Raw genomic sequence first — 18285 nt, 5'->3', positions numbered from 1 at the left:
ATTTTAAGAAGCAGAAATTTTAGGGATATTTGTTAATTAAACAATGAAAATAAACATAATAAGCCCAATTATATACATATACAACACATTTAAAGAAAAAAAACCTATTTTAAAAAACAATAAAAAAGACTTCCTTGATGGCCACATTTTTCAGCCCTACTTGCTAGAATCCTGGAATGCATATGCTCCTAAAACAGCCACTGACATCAAATGCTCTGACCATAAATCTTGTGTGTTTATTTTGGGTTCCTGAGGGCAAAGTTTGGGTCTATTTATATGTCAATTCATTATAGTTGCATCATAAATCTTTAATCATCAAGGTAGTGACTTCAATGGAACCTAGTTCTACCCACACTCCTTTCAGCCTTCTTTGAGTCTAAAATACACACAACACAGTGAGAGGACTTTTCAACTCCTAAATAACCAGAGTTGCTCATACTTTGCAAATGTGACTATGCCTTTCAGTGACCACACAGTTCCCTCTGTACAACCATTTCCACATATTTGTAAGATAAGCAAAGCTTGTCTTCACCTTCCCACTTCTTGGAAGGGTTGGATCTTATTCTGGAAAAGAAAAAGGCTGGAAGAAAAGACCAGGCTGGCTTGAATTCAAATTCCAGTTCTCCTACCAATGGACTGTACAACTGTAAGGAATGGATGTAACCTCAGCCTCCAGTTCCCTGTAAAAACATGGTGGTAGCTGTCTGGGGAGACACTGAGGGTATGTGAAGTAGCTGATGGAATCACAGCCCCCAATGTCCCTTCTTTCTTGCACAACTGCCATTCCACTACTCACACCCCTCTTGTGCTCAAACACTGTCTGTATCCCTTACATCCTGGCTTAGTCCTCTGTTTGCCATTGCTTTAGAAATTAGCTAATGAGCTAATGAAAGCACAAGATGTGATGTGACATCTTACAGATTAAGCCTTGTGCTTCATCCCAGCAGGGATTCTGAAAAGGCTTCTGATGGGGGAGGTCCTTCTGTGTATATGTTTATCTTATTGGTTGTTGAATAAAGCACTGTTGGCCAATAGAGGGGCAAGAATGGTGGGACTAGGAGTCAAGGGGGATTCTAGGAAATGTAGTAAAGAGTAGTCTTGTGATCCAGGCAGGAAGTGACATAGCAGGCAGACTCAGAATATAAGCAGGAATATATTCTGCTTATATTCTGGGACAAGCAGGAAATTGTTCTCTTCTTCTTCCTTCTCTCTTCTCTGTGGAGCTGTCATGTGATCCTGGGAAGATGACGCATTCCACAGGCGTCCTCGATAAGTCTTATAAAATATATAGATTAATATTTATGGTCAATACTTAAGACAGAGCTAGAAAATCTGTTCAACGATGTTCATAGCAGCACTATTTGTAATAGCCAGAAACTGGAAGCAGCCTAGATGCCCCTCAACCGAAGAATGGATAGAGAAAATGTGGTACATTTACACAATGGAATACTACTCAGCAGAAAAAAACAATGGAATCTTGAAATTTGCAGGAAAATGGATGGAACTCCAAGAAACCATTCTGAGAGAGGTAACCCAATCACAAAAAGACAAACATGATATGTACTCTCTCATATGTGGATTTTAAACATCAAAGTAAGGGATTACCAGCCTACAATACACACTGCTAGAGAAACTAGTAAACAAGGAGGACCTTAAAAGAGACAAAGTTTGTCCCCTGGAGAAGGGGAAAGGGTCACGATCCCCTGAGATCCCCAAATTGAGAGCATGGGAAGAGGGCAGAGAGAGCTATGAGAATGAGAAGGGAAGAAGAGGAAGGATGCAGAGGTCATGAGGGAGCAGAAAGGTTGAGTAAGGTATTGATTAGAAGAAAGTATATACGATAGGTAGGGTTTTAGTTGGGGGTGGTAGGGGAGGAGAGGAAGGAGAAGGGAACTGGGATTGTCATGTAATTCAATCGTGTTTGTAACTCAAATAAAAAAAAAAGAAAAAAATGGGGAAAAAAAAGAAATACTGGGAATCTGGAGTTTAACTCCTTATAAGGGAAAACTGTATCTACCATATCGTCTGGGTTACCATATTATTGAGTTACAAGAATTTAATTTAATATCAGATTTGTGGATTTCAGTCATAATAAACTCTTTGCATGTGTTCCAGAAAAAAAGAAAAGAAAAGAAGAAATCTTAGTCATTGGCCAGCAGCATTGTACCCAATATTAATCTCTGTGTGTTATTTTGGGTGCCCACATGGCAGCAGGGCTGGGGTGGCTTGGTGGAAAGACTTATTGTTACAGGCTTCTAAATTGCTAAAAGTCTTGATGGATCCTTTGGTCAATGTAATTCTGAGAAACACTGCTGACTAAATCCTCCTTGGGTGGCACAGCTCAGCTGGAGAGATCTCAAAGAGAAAGAAGCCAGTTCAATAAACCATCTAGACAAACTTGGGATTTTCAGGATTCTGCTTTATGAAAAATATTCCTCTTGGACTATTTTGAGGAGCATTATCTCATTCCCAAAGGTCTGATTCTCAAATGAAGACCTCTTTGTTACAGTCTCCACACAGCCTAGGACATGGTGGACCTCTCAGGGATTCTCTGGACTCTGAGGATGGTACAGGCTCAAAATTATCCTGACTTCAGAGAAATTGAATCTAGTACTACTGTATTTTGAATATGTGTCTTTAAAGTTCCATAAATTTAACTGTGATGTCCAAATTCATATGCCAGTGGTACTTGGCAACATTGGTAAGTAGGGTTACATGAGGTGATAAGGACTAGGCCCTATGGTGGCTTTATAAGAAAGAGTCCTACCTTGTGACTTTGTTCTGTCTCACCATGTGAGGTCCTCTGCCTTCTTATGATTTATTAGGACTGGCCTCAGCAAATACCAGCACCATGTTTTTGGACTTTCCAGCCACCAGAACCATGAACTAAAGAAACTTCTTTATGCATTAACTGTGTTGTTCAGTTAGAGTAACAGAAAAGCACATCAAGTCAAATGCCTGAACATCTGCAGAATTTTTCAGTTTACAAGGCATCTTAAAACACAGCCATTTGAGCCAGGCTGTGGTGGCACATATCCTTAATCCCAGAGCTCAGGGAGTAAGAGCAAGGCAGAATCTATGTGAGTTCGAGGTCAGCCTGGATTACAGAGTTCCAGGATAGCCAGAAATACACAGAGAAACCATGTCTTGAAAAACCACCCCCTCCCCAAAAAAGTAGCCATTTGTACAGGGGAGTTTGTTCTGGGATCCCAAAGGATTCAAGTGTCTGTAGATGTTCAAGTCCTTTATAAAAACAGTGATCTTCCTACTCAAAATGTTGTCATCTTGATGTTATTTCTGTAGCTAAGTCCCAATTCTTTGTCTTTATTCATGGGCTGATGAACAAAACATGGTGAAAATTTTGCATATAACCTATATAACCCTCCAGTACACTTTAAATCACCTTCATATTATTTTTGTAATATCTATTTTCCATGTGGTAATAGACATGAGTGAATGAATGAAAGAATGAATGAATGAATGAATGAATGAATGAATGAATGAATATACAGGCATCATTAACCTTTTGACATCATAACTGGATATCTGTAAAGTGCACAATCAAGCCACACGGAGAAAAGGCTACTAATGTTTTAAATAAACTTACAATTTTGTCTTAGGCCGAATTAATGGCTGTCCTGGGATGCATACAGCTGGACTATAACAGCAAGAAAAATAGTCTGTACATTTTCAATTCTGATAATTTTTCTTAAGTAAATTTTTGAACTAGAATAATAACTTCATTGATGATAGCCATAAAGAATCTCAGCCATGCAGTTTTAGACAAGAGAACAGATTAATTCTTACCTGTGTTTTGCCTCTGGGACTTGTTAGGTTTCTTCTAAAGTTCTTGCAAGAGTGAATGGTTTGTACAAATGGGGCAAATCCACCTTTGATCTCCCAATTTAGTCCTTCGGATTCTAGGAAAGAGACATTCATAACTTAGTCCTAATCCAAGCAGTGGGCAGTTTATTCAACCCAAAGTCTCCTGCATCAGGAAACTGGCCCAGGAGTGCTTAGGGTCTTCAGGTTCCTTCATCCTTCCCTTCATCAGGCACTAGAGCAAGTTCAGATTCACTGTTTCCAGGGCAACTATCACACCATACAGGATAGGCCTGGGATGTGTTATATGTGCCAGGCCAAGAAAACCAAGAAGAAAGACCCTGGCTGGTGACACCACATTGTTGTTGGCACCTCCCCTTCAAGGCTGTTGTATCACTTCTTTCTCTCCATGCCATCCTCACATTTGCCTGACTCCATTTCTGAATGCGGTCTCTTCTAAGTACTTTTGACCTGCAGCTAGTTGACTCCACCTGTTTATAGTGATGGATAGAGCGAACGGTACATCATTTCATTCAAACATTATCTCAGTTTTTCCCTACAGAAGAGATTTGCCCTTTCTGAGAAGACTCAGAATGCAACTTCTCCTCTTTCTTTTTGCTCTCTCCTTTTTTCAGATGTTGGCCAGAACCCAGATGTACTTTTTCTGACACATGCTTTCTCTGAAGCCCACCTCCCTGCCATGCAGCTGCTGGTAACTTTGACTCACAACACGGTTCTTTTCCCTTCCATTCTCTTCCTTTGGCCAGCTGCAGAGATTTACAGCTTGCCTGCCCTGGGGTATTTCCTTGAAATGCTAATAAAACTGCCCTTGAACTTCAAAACAGATAAACAACAGGGTCACTGGCCACCAAGCTGCTGACTCCTTTTACAGATTATGAGCGTGGGGCTCAGAGAATGACAGTCTTCTTTGGGTCCCTCAGGCAGGAAGTCCAGAGCTGAGACTCAAAGCAGACTGGAGAATGCTGAGCTTGAAGAGCCCTAAGTAAGAAAAACAGCCAGTTCGAGAAAAAGGACAGCCAGGAAGGGAGGTAGGCAAAGGAAAGTCTAGCCTATTTGCAGTGGACTGGCCATTTTACTAAGGAATTTCCTGTCCACACATCTGTCTACTTCAGGAGTTGTGTTTTATCAAGGACACCGCTTTCCTCCAGATACCAATAGCATCAGGACTTCAAAACTTGGGAGCTACCAATTTCTGCCACATGTGAGGTCCAGAGGTAACTTCTGGGGATTTTGGGACCTGCACATCTATCAACACTTAATAGAGAAATGGCTTCTAATCTACAACTAATACCAAACTATCCAAACCCCTTCCCACTCTCCTCCTACAGCCATTACCAATGGCTCCTCCTGGCCTATGCCAGAGACACCAAAGGTGCATGCACTGTCAGCCAAAATACTGTGAACCTAATGTTCAAGACCTAGTGTCAAAACTAAATGTTCTCAGGCTGGGTGAGGGCTCCATTCGTAAAACGCTTGCCATGCACTTCTGAAGATCTGTAATCAAATCCCCAGAGCCCACGTAAAAGTCCAGCATGGTAGCATGCTCATCTGAAATTCTAGCACTCCTGAAGAGAGATGGGAGGTAGAGGCTGGAGAATTGCTGGGAGCCTGAAGGTCAGCCATTAAGCAGCAGTTAAAAAAAAAAAAGAAGAAGAGATCCTGCCTCAAACAAGGTGAAAATAATAACCAAAACTGGAGGCTGTCTTCTGACCTCCACATATACATCATGGCACATGCACTCACACTCATGCATGAAAACATACACACACATCAAACACACATACACAGCAAACACACGCACAAAAAAAAAAAAAAAAAGTTACAGGCCCTGCCTCTTCCTAGAAGCCAAGCTAAGAGGAAAAAAGGGAAAGAGATGGTAGCCAACAGGAAGTGCTAATTTTGCAAGGCAGTGGTGGTGCACACCATTAATCCCAGAACTCTGGAAGCAGAAGCAGGTAGATCTCTGAGTTTGAGAACAGACTAGTCTACAGAGTGAGTCCCAGGTCAGCGAGGACTACACAGAGAAATCCTATATTGAAAAGCCAAAAAAGAAAAAAGAAAGAATTCCTGTGAGCTGGAATTATTTTTCCCTTTCAGGGTCAAGGACATTTTCAGGATTCATTTCAACTCATCATGCTCACAGTTCAGTGATGTCATCGTCTTCAAGAGCTTTAAGTAAATAGGACTCTGACAGTCAAGGGTCATAAATCTGCAGTTGCCTTTCCTGCCTTGCATCTCTGGAGAACTCTCACCTGCTAGAATAAACGATAATGAATGTAACCAAGATAAAACACATTGCATACATGGAAACTGTGATGAATGTGATGTCTCTGAAAATAAAATAGTGCCGTCTGCATTGCTGTTCTTGGGGGATCGCCTAGAAACTTTCCATCTCTGAGAGATTTCCCAATAAACATCTCCTTTCTCTTGATGTGAACACCAAATACTTTTATTTTTCTCATTTTTTAAACAAGAAACTTTTGTATTTCTTTTCAAAAAGTTGGGATTGTTTAGGGCAATTGGAAAAGTGCGTAGGTTGTTATTAGCATGGTTGAGGATTATATATTTAGCACGTGGGGAGTAATTCTTTCTTTGTCTGACTTAGCAAGGCAGTTTCCTACCTGATAATTAATAAAGTGGTATTTCTCACTAGAGAGGTAAATGGATGTCTACATTAATCAAAGTTGTGAGTTCCTCCTTTCCCATCAGAACTGAAGAAATCTACTATGTGAAATTTCTGTCACTTCCCCACATTCTAACTGTATTAGTAACTTTTCCCATGACTGTGACAAACCATTTGTCAAAAGCAAGTGAAGGAATGAGAGGATCGTTGTGCCTCGAAAGTTGAAGGTGTGTTCCATCGTGGAGGGGAAGGCGTGGTGGCAGGAGCATGAAGCAGCTGGTCAAGCCGTGTTCAGAGTCAGGAAACAGAAAGAGATGAAGGTTGGTGTTCAGCTTGCTTCTCCTTCCCATTCAGTTCCAGGATCCAGCCCATGCAGTACTGTTGCCCACACTCAAGGCAAGTTTTCCTTTCTAAAAACACCCTTATGAACACACACTCAACAGCTATAACAGGATGTTTGTTTTGATGGAGATTTAAATCCACTCAGATTGTCAATGGAGAGTAGTCATTGCAATTCTGCCTCTTATTGGCTTGCCACCCAAACCTGTCACTTTAAATCAAACATTCTACTCTTGGTCCTCAAAGTCTCATTTTATAGAAAGGCAAATATCAAATCCTGTAGCATCTGGGGCTTGAGATAGAATCACCTGGGTGACAATGGCCTTGAGCATCCTTGACCCTGTAGATCATGTGACCTTTCTTGGGCCAACTCCATTCCATGCCTGCAGCTTTCTTCAACAAACACCTCCTGGTCCTACCATCTCCAACATCCTATAGTGTCCTCCACTTCAGCTGAGGTTGCAACTTCCCAACTTCATAAAATCCCTTTCTTCCCCAAATTGCTTTTAGTCATGGTGCTTATCACTGCAGCTGAGAAGCAAATTAGGACATGAACCTATTGTCTTTCTTTTTTAATCCTGATCTGTCTTGGGTTGCCTTCCTCTCAAAGATTCTATTTCTTAGCCTTCCTTGCCTAGTGGCTTTGTGTTGACTGAGCTAGTAAGGGTCCCAACAAGAATTTGCAGAGTAATAGAGAGTTATAGGATACCCCCCAAAACACACACACACACACACACACACACACACACACACACACACACACACACACACACACACAGCTTTTCCTGTGTCAAGGTTTTATTCTGCCTGTGCCTGTAATTATCTACATCTTAGATGGGCTCCTGGTATAGAACAATTTTTCTGTCTTGTCGTTTATTCCCAAATAAATACACAGAGGCATATATTAATCATTAATTGTTTGACCAATGGCTCAGGCTTCTTATTGGCTAAATCTCTCTTAATTATTAGCCCATTTTCTATTAATCTGTGTATCTCCACATAGTCTTGGCTTACCAGTGATACCTGGGTCTCTTGCTTCCTCAGCAGCTACATGGCGTCTCCTTGACTCCACCTACTACCTTTTCTATCCCTGTTTGGATTTCCCCCTGGCTAAATCCTTCCTGTCCATTGGCTGAAACAGCTGTATTCACCAACCAATAACAGAAACATATTCACAGCATACAGTAGGACATCCCCCATCACCCTAGTGAGCAGAACCTGAGACAAACACAGATTCTAGTCATGCATTTGGGAGGTGATGCCAAGGTAATGAGAGGCAGGATGGTCAGACAGGAGAGATGAAGATGCAAATTGAAGAATGTAATTGAGAGGCTGGAGAAGTGGCTCAGAAGCTAAGTGCACTTGCTGCTCTTCCAGAGGACTTGAGTTCAGTTCCCAACATCCATGCTAGTCAACTCTCAGTGGTCCATAACTCCAGCTCCAGGAGATCTAATGTCTCTGCCTCTTCACGCACCTGCACTCAATGTACACAGATGCACACACATACACATAATTTAAAGTAATACAAACTAACTTTACAAAAGAATATAATTGAGCTGGCATAGCGATTCACACCTAAATCCTAGGACTTGGGAGGCTGAGGCAAGAAAATTGTCCTAAGTTTAGGCCAGTCTGCACGACATATCAAACTTCTATCTAAATGAAAATATCATTGAGATCCCAGCCAAGAGCAACTAGCTTTTGCCTGTGGGGGAAATCTCCAAGGAATTACAGAATGTCTCTTGGCATTTCCACATGAATGATGGAAAACAGCATTTTTCCACCCCCTTCTGACACCTAGCCCTGGCTGCCCGGCTGCCCGGTTGCCTGGCTGCCTGGCTGCCTTGAGGGCACTGGCTCTCCCAGCAGCGTTCCTGGCTGCGTTTCTAAGTAGAGCAGAGCAGGTGCGGCTGCTGAGGAGGCTGAAGAAATAAATCAGAAAGACACTTGTCTCCCTGTAGGTGGAAAGCTGTCAGGGCAAGACTACAGCTGGAGATGGATAGGTGAGGGCACAAGGGGATGTGACAGACACAGCATCGTTCACTGAGCATGATAAGCCATGGCTCTTACTGCATTTCCCTCTGGGCCTCCCTTCACATTCTGCTCTTTAAGCTTAGACATTTCTCTCTCTGCTGATCTCTGCCTATATTCTCTGCGGGAGCCCTTGACTCTGACCAAAGAGAGAGCCCTTGACCTCTACAAAGAATTCCTTCACTGACACTTTTCCAGTCCAACCAAGTAGATGGGATTTTGTTTCCCTACTGTAACCTTGACAGATATTGATGGTTCTGGCTGCAAAATAAGCTTGCTTGGGTTGTTCAGCTGTCTGGGTAATGACTGGTGAAGATAATCGCACTACACTCAGCTGAGGCAGACAGGGGCGGGATTTAAATGGACTTGCTCTTAGAGCCCTGCTCGAAACACCAAGCCATACTACAGGATCCTTAACACAAGATTTCCATCAGATACATGTCCTAACATGGACCTCTAAAAACCTCATGCCACACCCCCAAAGCTCATCCACTCTAACCATGAATTCTCAGTGGTGATAGAAACAGGAGCAGAAGGACTATGGGGATGGACCAATGCCATGTTCATCCTTGGGTCATTTTTTTTCAAATCCTGATAGCCAGTCTCTTGTCCTCTGAAAATATAAATAGACAACACATATTTGCTGAATAAGTCTCCATTTCCAGTATTGCTATGAATCTATGAGTTATCAGTAAGACCATATAAGTAATAGAAGCAACAACCCAAAGGCAACTTTGTAATACCTAAAAGGTTTGCCTTTTTCTTTTCTGTTTTTAGATCCATTTAATTTTAAAATTATGTATATGTGTATCTGGGTGAGGCGAGAAGACAATATTGGATCTGTCAGGCGTATAGGCTGACATGGATGCCTGACTCGGATGCTGGGAACTGAACCCGTGTCCTCTGTATGGATTCTTCTTATAGAGCCTTATAACCAGAGAGGAGGAGAGTGGGAGGGAGGAAAGTAGAGAGATAGAAAGAGAAAAGGAGGGAAGGAGAAGGGAGGATGGGAGTGAGAAATAGAGAGGGGGGCTTAGGGGAGAGGAGAGAGAGAGGGGGAAGAGGGGGAGAGAGAGAGAGAGAGAGAGAGACTATAAAGCCTTGAAATTTGAAATTTGTCTCCAAGTGGTTGTGGCATCCTGGTCTCTTGCAAGTCAAGGTACATCAGTACTAAAATGTGATTCCATCTGGAGAATCTACAGGTCACAGCCATTGTTTCTCCTTCTGGTAAGATCAGCACCACTTTCAAAAACACCTGGGCCAAAGATGAGCAATGCTTCCCACAGGCCAGAAGTATATCACAGAAGAGCAATGTTCTGTGGAAATCCCTCTTGTGAGAAGTCAACCTCCAACAACTGCTATATGCGAGAGCTCCAAGAATGGGTGGGCAGCAGCCAATGACCTCAGTCTACTTGCTCCCTTTCTCTTCAACCAGCCCTTGGGCCAAGTTTCTGCAGGGATCAAGACCAAGGCCTAAGGAAGAAACTCCTCTTGCATACAGACAGATGGACAGACAGACAGACAGACAGACAGACAGACAGACACACACACACACACACACACACACACACACACACACACACACACACACTTTCCAAGTTAGTATCAGGCCTCAGCTGAGTGTAATGGAATGTATAGAGGCTCCATAAAAGACATTTTAATGCTACAACCCTCAGAAGCCATGAATGTGACCTTATTTGCAGAGACAGTGAAATTAATTGGTAAATTATTCAGGAGGCTATAAATCTAACTATGATCGTGCTCATAAGAGACATACAGAGCAGACACAGGAAACCATGTGTAGACGGAAACACAGACAGATTAAAGTAGATGCAGCTACCAGCCAAGGCTGGAGCCTAGGGAAGCTGGAAAAGGCAGAGGAAGATTTTCCCCTAATGCCTTTTAAGGGACGAAATCCCTGGTGGTGTCTTGACTTTAGAATTCTCAGTTGGTGAAACATTCCCTTCTAAAGGAAAATGGGAGGTTGATAAGACTCAAGAAGAAGATGGCGTAGTGGTTAAAATCACTGGCTGCTCTTTCAGAGGACCTGGGTTCAATTCCCAGTACCCACATGATGGCTCACAACCATATGGAACTCCAATTCCAAGAGCTCTGATACCTTATTCTGACCTCCATGGCACTGTGTATATGGGGTACATAGACCAGCATGCAGGCAAACATATAAAATTAAAACAACTAAATCTAAAAACAAAGACTCTGAGCACAATCAGAGCCTGGGACAGAACCACAAATACTGGGTCTATTTAGGAGCCAGACAATGCCTCATCGGCATAGTTACAAGTCTTGATTATATCAACAACCTAGGAAAAAAAGGTAATCAGAAACTGCTTCAAACATCTGGATTCAGGAGATCTTGTGGAGGCCTTCCCCTGGCAGAGTGCCTGCTTTCCTACCACTGTCATGGTGGGAAGGAGAAACAAAGCCATGGACACATATGGGAACCCTTTTGGTGGGATTAGGTGTCCCTCCCCTGCCTGGTTTGAAAGCTCTTTTCTGATTGGTCCCATTCTACACCTCATTTGCTTGCACAGATCCCCCAACCAATCAGGGTCCACCAAGCACTTTTATTTCAGGATACAAATGCTTTGTTTATCAGTCTGGCTCTCTCCCAAAGGGAGTCCAGCTGACAACAGGCTGCTGGGATCTGTGAGATCCCAGATGCTCACACTTTCTGGAGAGGAAGAAGCTTGTTGATTTCAGAGTCTGTATCCTGGTGTGAATCTGGCTCTCAGTGTGCTTGGGGCTCTGGCCACAGGCTTGGCCCCCAATGCATGTTGAAGAACAAAGACTGCTCCTGGGACTCACCAGAGATAGACCAACCACTGGTGAAAGACTGGTTCCCACTGCTCTTGCTCAAGAGAGCCCTGCTCCTGCACCCAGACCTGCCATTCCTGCCTTGGCTTTTGAGACCCCTTAGAGACAGGAGTCTCTCATCAATGACTTGTTCTTTATAGGCTTATTTGCTCCCTTCTTACAGGAAGGCCAAGAGAAGAACCCACTTGAAGGTGGGAGATTGACTATCTCAACACATCTTCAGAATTGTAAAACAATAAATTCTGAGCCAGCAAATCTGTGGTAAGCTGTCATGGCAGCCAAAAGAGACTAAAACCATGGGGAAGGTGAGACTGTTCTACACTTGGTGAAATTTAAAGCTTGGATCCCATGCTGGATTTTACTTTTTATCATCTAAGTTTTCCTGGAGCAGTCAGGAGCACAGTCAGCGATCTCCTCCTAGAGTGTGGTACGCACCATTCACATTTTCCCAGGAGGGTAAGAAAGAATTCCATTGTGTTTAGTTAGTTTTGTTTTTCTCTCCTATCCTGTCAAGTTGTGCTGTTAATAAACTGCTTTCACTTACTCCTATGAACAGGTTCCAGGAGTGTCAGTACCACTCCTTGTCACCACTTTGGTCTCCTTATGCTATTTTGGCGATTGCTTCCCATTACTCCATCAGCTCACTATCAAATTGACCTGCTCCATGGTAAGTGTAGCAGTTGTTCCAGGCTGGACCATCAAGTACAAATCCAGGCCCACCTTTTACCAGGTATGTCTTTAAGTTCACTGTGCTTGACTTTCTGTATCCTTGAAGGCATACTGGATAGTTTGTCTTTTTGTTGCTGTTGTTGTTGTTGTTGTTTATTTATTATGTATACAGTCTTCTGCCTGCATGCCAGGAGAGGGCACCAGATCTCATTCCAGGTGGTTGTGAGCCACCATGTGGTTGCTGAGAATTGAACTCAGGACCTCTGGAAGAAAAGTCAGTGCTCTTAACCTCTGAGCCATCTCTCCAGCCCGCTGGATAGATTTTTAGTTTTGGGTTTTGGGGGATTTTCTAGGGGAGGGGTTGTCATCTTGACATAAGTTAGAGTCACATGGGAGAAGCTGTGTGAACACTACGGAGTTGAACTTAATCGAGTAGTTTTTGGTTCTGCCCAAACCCACAAGACCTCAGGATAAGAAACCCTGGCCAACCCTCTCCACAGAGAGTCTGGACCATCCATGAAAGCTTTGGGGACCCTATCCACTCCAAGCAATTTCAAAGCTGGATAGCAGTAGCCTTCCCTTTCTACTCCACTGCAGTAGCTCATCCTTAGAGAAACCTGGAGGATATACTGTGCTTATTCTTCTATCAGTCCACCCAAATAAAATAAAACTTGTTTGTGTGTCCCATTTAGGAGCCATCCTGTGAGGGAGGGTGAGGACGTGTAGACAGCTCCCTAAGAGAGTTGGGAACTGACCTAAATGATGTGAGATTTCATGCAGATGCCACCATTTCAGTGAAATGCACAGCTGAGAAAGGGAAAGAATTCCAACAACATGGAGAAGGAACAATACAAGGCTGTATAACAACTGCATTCAGCCAAAAGGAGATGGCTGAGGGAATGGGTGTGTAAGGGCTGACCATAGACAACGAAGCCAGCCTGGAGGCCACATCCTGGCCACATAGTATCCCATCTAGCCAAACAAAATTTGATTCATATTTCATCTTTTCAAGAGGATGTCAATCCTGGGTGTGTCATGTCACTGTATCTGACGCACTTATTTTAGCTAAGAATCACCAAATTTTCCAAAACCTTGCATGACTCTTAACCTAGACAAGCTTGGATACTGCATAGGTGTTTCCTTCTAACAGTGTCCCCTGGTCCACAGCCACAGCCCACTCTTCAGGTGTTCCTTTGGAGCCCAGAGTAGGCAACCTTTACACAGTCCGTGTATCTCCTTGTCCTGCAGAGAAATGTTTGAGAACCTGCAGGGCTGGGTGGAGTATACAAGCAAGATTCATTCTACCAGCTGCTCTCTGCATGCTCCTCTTCCTTCCCTAGATGGAGTTTGTACTTTAGAGTGTTTGGCCTCAAGGACCTCATCATAATGCAGAAGGCAAAAGGGTTCTCCCAGAGGAAATGGAAGTGTTTCTCATGGCTATCTGCCATGATGTACAGCAGGAAAAGGGAGTGGTTCTCTTTGGCAACACCATGGTGACCGCCCAGCTGGCCCCTTCAGGACCCAGCTAACTGCCGGGGGTGTTGGCTGCTGACTGCTTATAGATGAGTCCCTCTTCAGGAATTGCCTTCTACCAAAGGCGCCACCCTTTCCTCTGCTATCTTGTCTATAAAGATCAAGTCATGTAGGGCACATAGCTTCATCATCTTTACCTCAACCGGGTCAACTCTGCTGAGCCTTCCCAGATCAAGAGCTCCTGTGAGACCAGCAGGCTCCACTGCAACTGCTCCATTTCTTACCTTCTCCTATTGACCAATCAGTCTCCCAAGATTTCTTTGCAAAGAAATTTCCAGTGACCTTATGTGCAAAGTTTAGCCTTGGTGTTTGCTTCCTCACCTCCAGCCTATACCAAAGGAGCCAGGGCAGACATAAGTAGAACATGGTCTGTTCTGCTTGCTACATAAGTATTTTTTTTTACTCCCCAATGAGGTCTAGGTCCCTCAGATGAATGAAGCATCTTGGTGGCAGCTGAAGAAAAAGACTAGACTCAAGAGTTTGATGGAGTTAGCATGCATCTGGCTGCAGTGACAATTTTCATGTCCAATTACCAGTGGCTTAAGAAACAAAGCTCTTGGGACCAAGATGATGTTTCAGTGGGTAATGTCCTTGCTGTACACATATGAGAACAATAAGTTCAGGTCTCCAGCATACACATAAAAGCTGGTTTGTTGACACATGCTTATAGTCTCAGCATTTAGAGTAAAGGCAGGAGAATCCCAGGGATTTGATGGTCACCCAAGTTAGCCAAGGACAGCACAGCACTAAAAAAGACAGTCAACCTCTGGCTTACACACACACACACACACACACACACACACACACACACACACACACACACACCAAATCCTGTTTTTGTTGTTATTTTTTTGTTTTTCGAGACAGGATTTCTCTGTATTGTTTTGGAGCCTGTCCTGGAACTCGCTTGGTAGACTAGGCTGGCCTCGAATTTACAGAGATATGCCTGCTTCTGCCTCCACAGTTCTGGGATTAAAGGCGTGTGCCACCAACGCCCAGCTAACAAATCCTTAAATAAAAAGAAGAGAAGAAGAAGAAGAAGAAGAAGAAGAAGAAGAAGAAGAAGAAGAAGAAGAAGAAGAAGAAGAAGAAGAAGAAGAAGAAAGAGTTAGTACTCGGGTTTGATGAGGGCCCCAGTGTTGATCACAGATGCCAACTGTGGACCACACAGTGGTGTGATGGCTGTTTTACTTTTAAGTAGCCTTATTTTTATTTCTTTTCACACAATCATTTAAAAGCAGCTAAGAAAAAGGATTCCCTTTCTGCCTTTCTTTTGCCAGGAAGCAAAATCTTCATTTTTTCATGTGTAGAACATTCCTTTACACTGTGAATATATGTTGCTATAATTGGTTTAACAAACAAGCTGACTGGCCAATACCCAAACAGGATAAGGTTAGGTGGGAAAGCCAAACTGAGTATTCTGGGAGGAAGAACGGTGGAGTCTGTAGTCACCAGAAGACACAGAGAGGCAAGATGGGCATGCCATACTGAGAAAAGATACCAAGCCACGTGGCGAACATAGATAAGAAAATAGGTTAATTTAATTGTAAAAGTTAGCCAATAACAAGCCTGAGCTATTGGCCCAGCATTTACAATTAATATTAAGACTCTGAGTGGTTATTTGAGAGCTGCTGCTGGCACAGGAAGACTCCAACTACACTCACGTTTCTGGAAGATGATGCATCCAAGCCAAGGAAGGTGTGTTATCATTGACTGTGGCTATGACTAGCTGCTTCATTACCCTTACTTATGCCTTGATTTCCCCCATATCAGACTATAACTTGGAATTGTGAGATAAAAACCAACCCTTTTTCTCCTAAATTGTTTTTGTCAGAGTGTTTGACATGCAATTAGTAAGGAAACTAGGGCATCATGTTACTGAGAAAAACAAGGTCATATTTGGTTCTCAATCTCATTAATTAAAGAATTTTTTAAAAAACTCAAAATGAAGCTTGGGAAAAATTTTATTAGAGTTTGAGGGGGGACAACACCAAGGTAGGTGGTGGTTGGAAAGGCTTTGGTGCCTCTAAAGTTCTGTTCTCTCTCCAGGTTTGCTGTCCTGTGTATCTCTTCCTTAACACTCCCACAGTGTCTCTGAAGATTTTCTCCTTTTCAGTCAATGAATGACTGAGATAGGGCTGTATCATCAGCAAACTTTTGGTGAAATTTTGATGCACCACACTCTCTCACAACAAAACTTAAAGTTGAATGCCAGCCATGCCTTTTCTTAGACGATCCATTGGTGAGCCCACCAGGAGCCATTTCCAGGATAGCCTTTGGATAACGTCTCGCATTGTACTGTTGTCTCTCTGCCCCTTGACCATCTCTAAGGTATATTTATTTGTTTCTTTTTGTCCTGATCACTGTACTTTGAACTGTCACATGCTAGTCCAAATATTTTCTTCTTTCTCCTTTGTTTTGTTTTGTTTTGAGACAATTTTATTACCTTGCTAGGCAGGTCTTGAACTTGACATCCTCTTACATCCCCTGAACTAGCTGGGGTTCCAGTCTTGTGTTTCCAAAACAGACTTCTGGGCTCCTTTCTCTCTCTCTCTCTCTCTCTCTCTCTCTCTCTCTCTCTCTCTCACTTCTTTCTCTCTCTCTTTTTTTTTAAATTTTCAGTAAGGCTAAGAAATTCAGAAATCCTAACCACTGTCAGTAAAACACTTTCCTAAATGGTCATTTGATCCGAGACTCTACTCTTAAGCATGAAGCAATTTGAAATTGTACTCATTTGCTGTTCCAAGATTAATTCAGATTCTTAAGGTGGGGTTGCCTTCTCTCCACTGCCCAACTGATTAAAAAGAGGCCAAAGGGAATGCAGGGCTCCTCCTCACAACCTGACTGCAAGATGGGTGAAAATGAGATGTTCAATTGGCAGTCCAATGGGACTAGTTTTACTTACCAAGAGATAATGGGCCCTGAGATGCTCAGCTCTCTTAATCTGAGTAGGCTGGCTTTTTATGTGGTCTAATCAGAAAAAGGGGAAATGAGCTAATGCAATACTAAGTCACCCAAAGCCTCAGATTCTTAGGTTTCTGAGTCATCTGTGCAATATTTTCCTTCACCTCACCGGAAGGCAGCAAACAGAAAGAGAAGGCGCCTTGGTTTCTGGAAGCTGCCATAGCAAAGTACCATAGACCTGGTGGCTTAAAAAAAAAACAGAAAGTGACTCTCCTATACTTCCAGAGCACAAGCCAAGATGTCAGCAGGACTGGCTCCCTTTGGAGATCTGAGGAGAATCAGCTCTCTTTGCTTGTAGTTTGCCCATGATCCTCAGCATTCCTGAACATCACTCCCAGTCCCTGACCCCATCTTCACATGGCCTTCTCCCCCGTGTGTCCAAATTTCTGTTTCATAATGGCACATGTCTTTTTAGGGCTCACCCTAATGCAGTAGGATTCCGATATGTCTCCATCGCAACTAATTACCTCAGCCAGGACTGTTTCCCAATAGACCACATCTCTTTCTAATGGTCTAGGTGGGTATGAATCAAGGAGTGGCTAGTCCAGCTCCGTCCAGAAAAGGCAAAGGAGCGCAGGCAATGTTGAAGAACTACAGAAGCCCACTTTCTTCCTCACCTTCTGTGCTTGGCTTGAATGCACAAGACGGCACAATGGTTTGGGCTATAGACTTCCCAGACTCACACCTCTGTGTGCTTGTCATAGTCCTGCTTTTCACCTGTGTGAAGTTCTTTCCCAGATTTGCTTCTGTTCTTCTGCTTATAAAATGAAGACAGCACCAGCTCTGCTTCAAAGACTTAGGACTATACTGGGTATTAATCAATGAGGAGCACTTGGAGTCATTCCTGGTACATGATGTTGTATTCAATAGATGTTACCAGCTGCTTGAATTTTCTATATACTTTTTGCTCACAGGAGCCACTGGAGGCATATGGGACAAAAATGACATATGCAAAGTTCTGACTGGGGATCTAACTGCGGAGAATTTAACAAAGTAAGTGGCAATATAAATTTGTGGATGTTAATATTTCAGGGTGGGTGGATCTTCTGGTAATTGCATGGTGGTAATTAAAAAGGACAACAGTTGGTGTATTGACAATCCTTCTCCTAGGGATAGATGCCAGTGAAGGTGCTTCCACAAGGGGAAAACATTTTAGCATTTGTATTAAAGTCACAATTTAGTGACTGCTCCACACCACACCACACACACACACACACACACACACACACACACACACACACACACACACTTTAAATTGTCTTAGCTTTCCAATTTTCAGAGAACAAGCAGCACCAGCCTCATTTCAAAACTGGGGAAAAGAGACCCATAGAGCATACAAAGCGGTTACTACTGGATCATCCAATAGATCCCAGCCTCAAATCTAGCTGTCTTCATCCCATGCTAAAACACTGGAAAGAAGGGTTTCCAAGAGAGTTGTATCTCTTGAC

The 18285-nt window shown here is 43.0% G+C and overlaps 2 long non-coding RNA genes across 2 annotated transcripts; one reads left to right on the top strand and one right to left on the bottom strand.

Annotated features, from left to right (window-relative positions):
* Nucleotides 1-1219: 1219 nt before the first annotated feature.
* LOC118238395 lies at nt 1220-16823 on the bottom strand. Its single transcript, XR_004768561.1, has 3 exons — nt 16779-16823; nt 3808-3920; nt 1220-1275 (listed from the first exon to the last, which is right to left on the bottom strand). It is a non-coding gene; the product is annotated as an uncharacterized LOC118238395 (long non-coding RNA).
* On the top strand, nt 14961-18038 carry LOC118238394. The gene is made up of 3 exons (XR_004768560.1): nt 14961-15571; nt 15923-16204; nt 17752-18038. It is a non-coding gene; the product is annotated as an uncharacterized LOC118238394 (long non-coding RNA).
* The last annotated feature ends 247 nt before the right edge of the window (nt 18039-18285 follow it).

This window comes from Cricetulus griseus, chromosome 2 (genome assembly GCF_003668045.3).
Source record: "Cricetulus griseus strain 17A/GY chromosome 2, alternate assembly CriGri-PICRH-1.0, whole genome shotgun sequence".
NCBI classification, from domain to species: domain Eukaryota; kingdom Metazoa; phylum Chordata; class Mammalia; order Rodentia; family Cricetidae; genus Cricetulus; species Cricetulus griseus.
This window is presented reverse-complemented; position numbering and strand designations above follow the sequence as displayed.